The following is an 8,397-nucleotide window of genomic DNA, read 5'->3' as shown; positions in this document are numbered from 1 at the left end:
TCTCCCATTTCACAGGTGAGGACACTGAGGCCCTTACAGAAAAGGGACTTGCCGAGGTCACGGTGGTGCCAACATTCATGGGTGCGTGTTGAACCAGGCACCCAGCTGAGCACTTCCCGGCTTCTCATTTACAACTCCTGAGGGAGCTGTCTCCATTCTACCCAGACTGAGAGAGGGTCATTTGCCCCAGGTCCCACCACTAGAAAGAGGAGGGGCCGCATTCTAACAGGGTCCCCTCTGCTTCCAAAGCCCTTGCAGGTGACCCTGAACCTCAAACCACGGTGTCCCACACACAGCGATAAAATCAGGTAAGTCTGCTGAGAAATGCAGACGGTCCCTCTCAGTGATGTCTGCCGGGATTAGTCTAGTGAGGCTGGCAAGTCACTCAGTGTCTCTGAGCCTTAGCTTCCTCTACTGAAAGTGGGGATACTGAGATTTACCTTCTGTCTTGTTGGAAGATTTGGAGAAAAGTGGCTGTCCTCTGAGTCCTTTGCAAATGACAACTCTTTCCTCTTGACCCCCAGGCTCTCCTGCCTCACTGGCGAGTGGCTCTTCTTCTGGGTAAAGGGTGTGCACAAAAGCGTGTCCACTCTGAGCGGGTCATGGCTGCTGAAGTTGGGACTTCAGGTGTTGGCCTTGCCACCTCCATAGCGGCACTGATGGGTGAGCTGACCTGTCACCCACACATGATTCTCCCCCAAGCATCCATCAGCTGACCTTGAGGGCCCTGGGAGACACATGAGATAGACCATACTCCTACACCCCCACCCACACTCAGGACCAGCAGGTGTTCAGGCCGATGTGACAATCTACTGCGTGCCAGGTCCATGCCGGGTTGAGGACATGGTGGGGAATCAAGCAGTCAGTGGAGGCTGCCTGCAGAGGAGGCGGGCATGTAAGGAAGGGACAGTGAGGTATAGCGGGTGACCACACAGAGCCGCACGTTCTGGTGATGGAGTCGTCCATCCCTGGGGAGGGGGAGCCCAGCAAGGTGGTGGCCTGGGGACCAGTCTCCTGGTGTGATCTGATGGGGGGCCAACTCAGCACACGAGGTTGGCCTCAGGGTGGTTCACGGTGCATAACCAAGTGCCGTGTGGGTCAGGGGATGACGGTTGAAGCTGGGCACAGTCAGGGGCAGCCATGCTGTGGGAGAGAGGAACCAGCCAGACCCTGTGGGAGGGGGTTGGGTGGGTGGGTAGGAGAAGCCCCTTGCAAAGCCCCCGATGCGCCAGAGACTTAGAAGCTAGATCTGGAGGAGTGAATGTAGGAGGGGGGCCGGGTCCCTGCAGGGGAAAATGGGAGTCATTGGAGGCTCCTTATCAGAGAAGAAATGAAATTAGTGGAGATTAATCTTCCTTCTGGACGCAGAATGGATTAAAGGGGGAGAGAAACAGTAAAAACAGCAAGAAAAACCAGTTAATTATGCAGGCAGGAGGCACCCCGATGGGGAAGAGGGGCTAAACCAGAATTCTCCAGTTCTGATTGTCACACAAGGCCAGCTCTCTCCATCCCAGGCGCCTGGCATTTTCCAGAACAGAGATGTTGTTACACATACATTCATTGCCTGTTGCCATAACTTGCCTCTTTAAACAGAAAACATTTCATAAAATTTTTTTTGGTCAGAATCTTTCTACAGGGGCTCATACACATCCCTGAGTCCTCTCACAGAAGGCCCCATGTGTCTCACCCTTTCCTGCTGACTCAGGCTCATTCTGACACCACTAATTAGTAGACTGGACTGTAATACTGGGTTACCCTCAGGGATTATCAAGGTGTATCCAGTCTGCTTTGCTTTTTTAATTACCGCATCTGCCTTTTACTGTTTCTCTGTCTTCTCTCTCATCATACAGCTCTTCTCACTCCTATCAGTATACCTGTTGTGGCCTGAGAAACTAGACCACCAAACTTGTCAGAATTGTTTGTGAGTAAGAGCAAATAGGCTCTGAGTGCGGGCCCGAGGGACATTTTCATGAGCAAAGAGCAGGAGTTTACCGCGTGAATGGATGTTTCAAACAACCATTTCACCCACTCAGAAACCATTGTTGCCTACTTTCTGTCCCCCAGTGACTTCCAAACATAGTGGATCCACCAGATACGTAAGGCTTTGCCAACATAACCTTAAAGTCGTATCAGCCCACGTGATCCTCTTGGCAGCCTCCAAGCTGATGGGGTGGGTCTCACCCTCATTTTCCAGGGAGGAGACCTGAGCCTAAGGGCTGGGGTGGGCCAAGGTCAGACAGCGAGTCACGATGAATCTCATGACTGGCCTGGTCACCTTGCCTCAAGGCCACCAGACCTCCCTCCATAAGAGCTGTGGGGAAAGTGAAGCAGATGCCCCTGGACTGGTGGGAAGAGCACCACCCTGGGAGTCAGCAGATCCGAGTTCTAGTCCTGGTTCCAGACTCACCACCTGGCTGCCCCTGGACCCATTGCTTCCTGGGGCATCAGTTTCTCCATCTGAAAAAGAAGGATGAGTATATTCGTTTGTAAAGGATCCTCTCTGTAATTCTTGAGCTGCCTTTGCTCATTAGCAGGAGAAGGAGGGAGGGAGGGAAGGAGGACAGGAAGGAGAGAGAGAGAGAGGAGAGATATTAACAGTTGCTCTGCCTGATTCCCCACCTGGGCCCCCCAGGTCCCCTCAGTCTCCTGATTTGGCTCCATTATGATGTACCCCTTCCCCGATCAAGTTTATACCTATGACGCATCCAGGAAAGCTATTAAATTTCAGATTAGTCAACTAAGAGTCGACAGGCCTTGGGTGAAAGGCCTGATGATAATGGCAACCTACGGATGCAAAACTCTTTCCAGGAGCAAAGGGTCTGGCCCCCCAGGGTTATCATCCCATTCACAGGAGGGACTACGACCCAGGGAGGGGTGCGGCTAAGAGTAAAATCAACACTTTGGACTGTAAAACCAACAATTCTCTAGATACTTTGGCCTTTGGCACCTTCTTCCTGCCTGTGTCCTGAGCCAGTCCTCTGGCTTCAATCCTCTGCTTTCTTTTTCTGGCACTCAAGGCCCCCAGGCTGCCCAGGAAGGTCACTCTGAAGGGAAGCAGAAGCGGGGTCCTGCCGCTTGCAACTCAGTTGAGGGCACTCCCACTTGAGCGGGACCGCGAGGAAAGGCAAAGTAGTGAATGGCTGAAGGCAAGAGGCGGTGTGTCCCCTGACCCCACCCACCAGCTGGACAGGTTGCCCAGCATCAGGGCCCCTGCATGTGACCCCTTTCCAGCCCGGACCGGTGCTGGCAGAAGCCCCCGGTCTGCTCTGCTCACCGGGGCCCCACATGCAGTTTTCCGAGCCCTGGACCTCTTCTCCTGCAGTGACTCCACAGGTCTGGGGCCTGAGCTTGGCGGCTTTCCTGCGCTGCTGCCTCATCGATTATTTAGGCTCCCTTTTTTCTGGGGATGTCAATTTAGCGGGTTCCCGGGATGGCTGTGTTTTTAACCTCTCACCCTGGTCTAGACTCCGTCGGCTCCCGCTGTCCCTCGGCCAGGAGGAGGTGGAGGGCCCCGGGTCTCTCGGGCAGGCTCTGGAGCCAGTGGATTTCCAGGAACAGACGCTGGGATCTCCGCAGCCCCACCAACCTGCCTCCCTCCAAACCGGCCCAGTGAATTATTAAAGATGCAATTTCCTTTCGTCTTTCCAGTAAAATCACTCCCTGTGCCGTGATCCGCTGCCTTCCTGTCACTGGCTGGGCAGGGCCCTTGGCAGGACCCTCATTCACCCCTCATTCACCCCACTCCCTCCCCATCCTAGAGGGCTGAAGGGGGCTAACCCCTTCCTAAAAGGGTCCAGGGAGCTCAGGAATCTTGGGAAACTGGGTGGGGTGGAGGGGACTTGGAATCATAGAGTACTAGAGCTTGCCGTTTCACAGCTGAAGGAAACAGAGCCCAGAGAGGGACAGAGGCCAGCCCTGGGCAGCACAGCAAGCCATTGGCAGACCTGGGGCTGGAGCCCAGGCTCCGGTCTCCCAGCTGACGGTTTCCCCTTTTCCAGCCCTCTCCCTTGGGATGACCCCCTATACCTCCCGGGGCAGGGAGATGGGTCAAGCTTCTCGCTGGATCGATTAGGTCTCCGAGCGTGCGTGGTTCCAGTCTCTGCTTGTTATTTACCGTCCAGCGCGTCCTCACCCCTCCTGCAGTGTGCTAGCGGAACTAAAACCGTAATTATTGCTGCCCTCTTGTCAGTATTTACTGTTTCGGGTTTTGCTGTTTACCCCTGGTGACCATCGCAAGGGGCTGGCGAGCCGGCAGCTCCTTGTGGTTCCTGGCCAAAGCCCTCAACTGCTGTAGGGTCAGGCGCCGGAGGCTCCTCGCGGCCGGGCTCCAAATCCAGCTCCCGAGTCCCCCAAATCATCCAAACGCACCTGCCTCCTCTTTTGCTTCATCCAAGCTCCGCTCTGCAAAGGGTGCCTGGGAAGTGTTTTCGGGTCTTTAGCTTGGGCCTTGTTAAGACACCACACTGCGTGCCCAGCCCCGAGCCAGCTGCTCTGGAGGCTCCAGATGACCGCGGCCTCTTGGTCCGCACGTCAGGTTCCCGCAGCCCAGGCAGAGGGAACCCAGAGGGGCCCTTGAGGTTGCCAACCTCCTCTCCAGCTTGGCCTGAGCCCCATCAGGCCAGGCTGCAGTGCGGGAGTCAGCCCAGGGCTTTTCTCCACGAGGGACAGAAAACCTCTTCGGACAAAAGGGGCTTCTGAGGACACGTAGAGAAGCCTGCCAGAGACAGAAACCCTCCCTAACCCCCTTCTTGTGACAGGAAGTGGTTCCACGGCCTTTGCTCAGACCCTGATTTGGGCCCAGGTGCGGGCCATGCCCTTGGCCCCCAGCTGGCTCCAGCCAAGGCCCACATTCCCCTCACCAGATTCACCGTCCTGGGGTCCCTGACCCCTCTCCCAAACCCTCTTCGCTTCCCTCCAGCTTTGCGAAAGAGGACTCTGAGACCTGCACATCCCACCGACCTCCCCTGGGCACTTCCATGCACCGAGCACCACGGTGGGCCCCTTCATGTCTGCCTTTCACTCAGTTTCATGAATGAGACCCTCACACCCACCTGTATGCTTTAACCAGCTACTTCCCTTCCCTCCCCCACCCCCATGGCAGCCATTAATCTGCTTTCTATTCTGGATATTTCCTATAAATGGACTCATACAATATGTGGGCTTTTGTGTCTGGCTTCTTAGTGTTAAGTTTTCGAGCTTCATCCACATGGAAGCGTGTATTAGAATGCCATGGCTTTTTATGGCTGAATATTCCAGTGTCTGCATCTACCACAATTTGTTATCCATTCAACAGGTGATGATCAGTCCCATTTTGCAGATGAGGAAACTGAGGCCCAGAGAAGGTAAGTAGTGAGGGTTCCCTTCATCCTCCTAGTTGCTGCTCAGAGGAAGGGGCCCCACCTGTGCTTCCCCGTTACCTAGGGCAGGACTAGGCTCTGGAAGTGAACCTGATTGCCAGCAGTGAGGAGGCGGCTGCGTGAGGGGCAGTGTGGTGTAGTGGTTAGGAGGCCACACTCTGAAGCCACACTCCCTGGGTCCAAATCCTGGCTCCACCCCTCCCCAGCCATGTGGTGTGACTTCGTGCAAGTCATTTATCTTCTCTGTGCCTTTGTTTTCTCATCTGTAAAAGGGGGATGATGACAATATTAGTAGTAGCTACTTCAGAGGGTGTTGTAAACATTAAATGAACTACCTTTATGTAAATTCTAGACAATGAAAACCAAGCTGATCGGTGGTTTCCCGGGGATGCCAGGAAAGGTCAGGAGGGAAGATTACAAAGGGTTCTGAGGAAGTTTTGGAGTAGTGGATTCATTTATTATCTTAATTGTAGTGATGGTTTCAAGTTGGCCCTCTGCATCTTCAGGTTCCACATCTGAGGATTCGATCAACCTCGGATCAAAAATATTCAGAAAAGGGCTTCCCTGGTGGCTCAGTGGTTGAGAGTCCGCCTGCCGATGCAGGGGACACGGGTTCGTGCCCCAGTCCGGGAAGATCCCACATGCCGCGGAGCGGCTGGGCCCGTGAGCCATGGCTGCTGAGCCTGCGCGTCCGGAGCCTGTGCTCCGCAACGGGAGAGGCCACAACAGTGAGAGGCCCGCGTACCGCAAAAAAAAAAAAGAAAAAAAATCAGAAAAAAAAATTCCAGGAAGTTCCAAAAAGCAAAACTTGAATTTGCCACACACAGGCAACTATTTACATAGCATTTACATTGTATTTACAACTATTTACATAACATTTATAATATATTAGGTATTATAAGTAATCCAGAGATGATTTGAAGTATATGGAGGCTGAGTGTAGGTTATATACAAATACGACACCATTTTGTATAAGGGACTTGAGCACTTTCGGATTTTGGTATCTGCGAGGGTCCTGGAACCAATTTCCCATGGATACCGAGGGCCAAGTGTATATACCTCTGTCAAAATTGATCAGATTGTACACTTTAAATATGTGCAGGGTTTTGTATGTCAACTACACCTCAATAAAGGTACCTCTAGAAATATCACATGAGCTAATGTGTATCGGTCACTCAGCACAGTACCAGGCATGGTGAGAACACGTGAACAGCAAGTGCTGGTGTTGGTCTCTCACGGCCTTGCCACCAACCTCCCCCTACCAGGGCCCCCCTTTCTCTTCATCATTAACATTTCCAGGTTCCCAAAAGCCCAAACAGACTCTAGGCAGCCAACCCCGTGTCTGGCTAACCATGTGTGTACATGTTATTAAACTTGAAATTCTTCCAGAGCAATTGCTGAATAGCCACTGTCCCACCCTTCTCACCCACCCTACCCCACCCCACCCTCCAGTCCCCACCGTCACACAGCGGCCCACATCTAGTAACTCAGAGGCCCTGATCCAGCTCACTTCTCATCAGTCAGTGCCGCCGGGTGTCCAATTTTTTTTATTATTAATTTATTTATTTCTTTATTTTAATTTTTGGCTGCTTTGGGTTTTCACTGCTGCGTGCGGACTTTCTCTAGTTGCAGAGTGCAGGGGTTACCCTTCTTTGCAGTGTGAGAGCTTCTCATTGCGGTGACTTCTCATTGCGGTGGCTTGCACGGGCTCTAGGCACGCAGGCTTCAGTAGCTGTGGCACGTGGGCTCAGTAGCTGTGGCTCGCGGGCTCTAGAGCGCAGGCTCAGTAGTTGTGGCGCACGGGCTTAGTTGCTCCGCGGCATGTGGGATCTTCCCGGACCAGGGCTCTAACCCCTGTTCCCTACATCGACAGGCGGATTCTTAACCACTGAGTCACCAGGGAAGTCCCAAATATTTTTTGACCCCATGACCCAGCCATGCTGTTGGGGTAACTATGGCATGTTGGGACCCTCCCAGATCCCAGGTGTCCAGCAATGCCACTGTCCCCCCAGGCCAGCCACAGGGGGAACACTCAGAGCACAGAGAACATCAGAGACTCCCCCAACCAGACCTTCCAGGGACCATGAATCTTCCTCTCTCCTGCCACCTTCCCCCACTCCACGCCTGCCAGGTGGGGAGACATGGTAGGGGGGGGCGCTGGTTTGAGGGTTGGAGGACATGCACTGAGTCATGTCACATCCGGACAAAGGTGATAATTTGGTTTTCTTGGCTTTTCTTAAACATTTCCTCTTCGTTAACTGCTCTAAGCTCTGAGCAAGAGACTTTTACTGAACTGGGGGGCAAGGAAGGTCTAGACCTTGACTCCATTTCAGAGGCTGAGCCAGAGCTGGAGGTGGGGAGTGGAAGGCAGGACCCTGGGCTGGGGGCCTGGGGTCCTCCTGGTCCATGGTCTTCTCACGGGCACCTGTCCAGCTTGGGTAGGATGCTGCCCCGTTGTCAAGAAAATAGCCACTGCTGTCTTCAAGGGGCTGAGTGAGCGTGGCACAGAGCAAGTCGGTCTTGAAGAATGGAAGAAAGGAAGGGAGGTCGAACACAGGCATTCGCAGGCCCAGTGAGAGCTTCCCGGTGGGTGTGGAGCAGCAGGGAGCCCAGGGCCTACAGAGCGAGAAGTCTTCTTGCATGTGGAAGAGGCTGCTGCCCCACACAGCCTGCCCTCTCCTCCCTCACAAGGCCACCTGCCCACACTTCCTCCCAGCTCCAGGCAGGGCCACCTGTGTGTGGCCTTCCTCTGCCCCCCATCCCCCTCTGTGGCTCTCACACCCCTAAATCAGCTCTCATGTTTGGTCACCTTGACCCTTCCTCAGCACCGTGGGGAGGGCAGAGGCTCCCCCTCCTCAGGACCCCCGGATAAACACACAGCCAAGAACCCACACGGTCCACGGGGCCAGCAAGGGCTGAGGAGGAAGGACCACGGCAGCCCTCACAGCTCCAGTTCTGCAGCCCCCGTCGCCTGAGCCTCGCTGGCCCCTCTGACCCAGGCCCCCCTCCTTCGCCTTCCCAGCCTCCCAGGCGCAGCTGG

Source organism: Lagenorhynchus albirostris, chromosome 14 (genome assembly GCF_949774975.1).
Source record: "Lagenorhynchus albirostris chromosome 14, mLagAlb1.1, whole genome shotgun sequence".
Classification (NCBI taxonomy): Eukaryota; Metazoa; Chordata; class Mammalia; order Artiodactyla; family Delphinidae; genus Lagenorhynchus; species Lagenorhynchus albirostris.
This window is presented reverse-complemented; position numbering follows the sequence as displayed.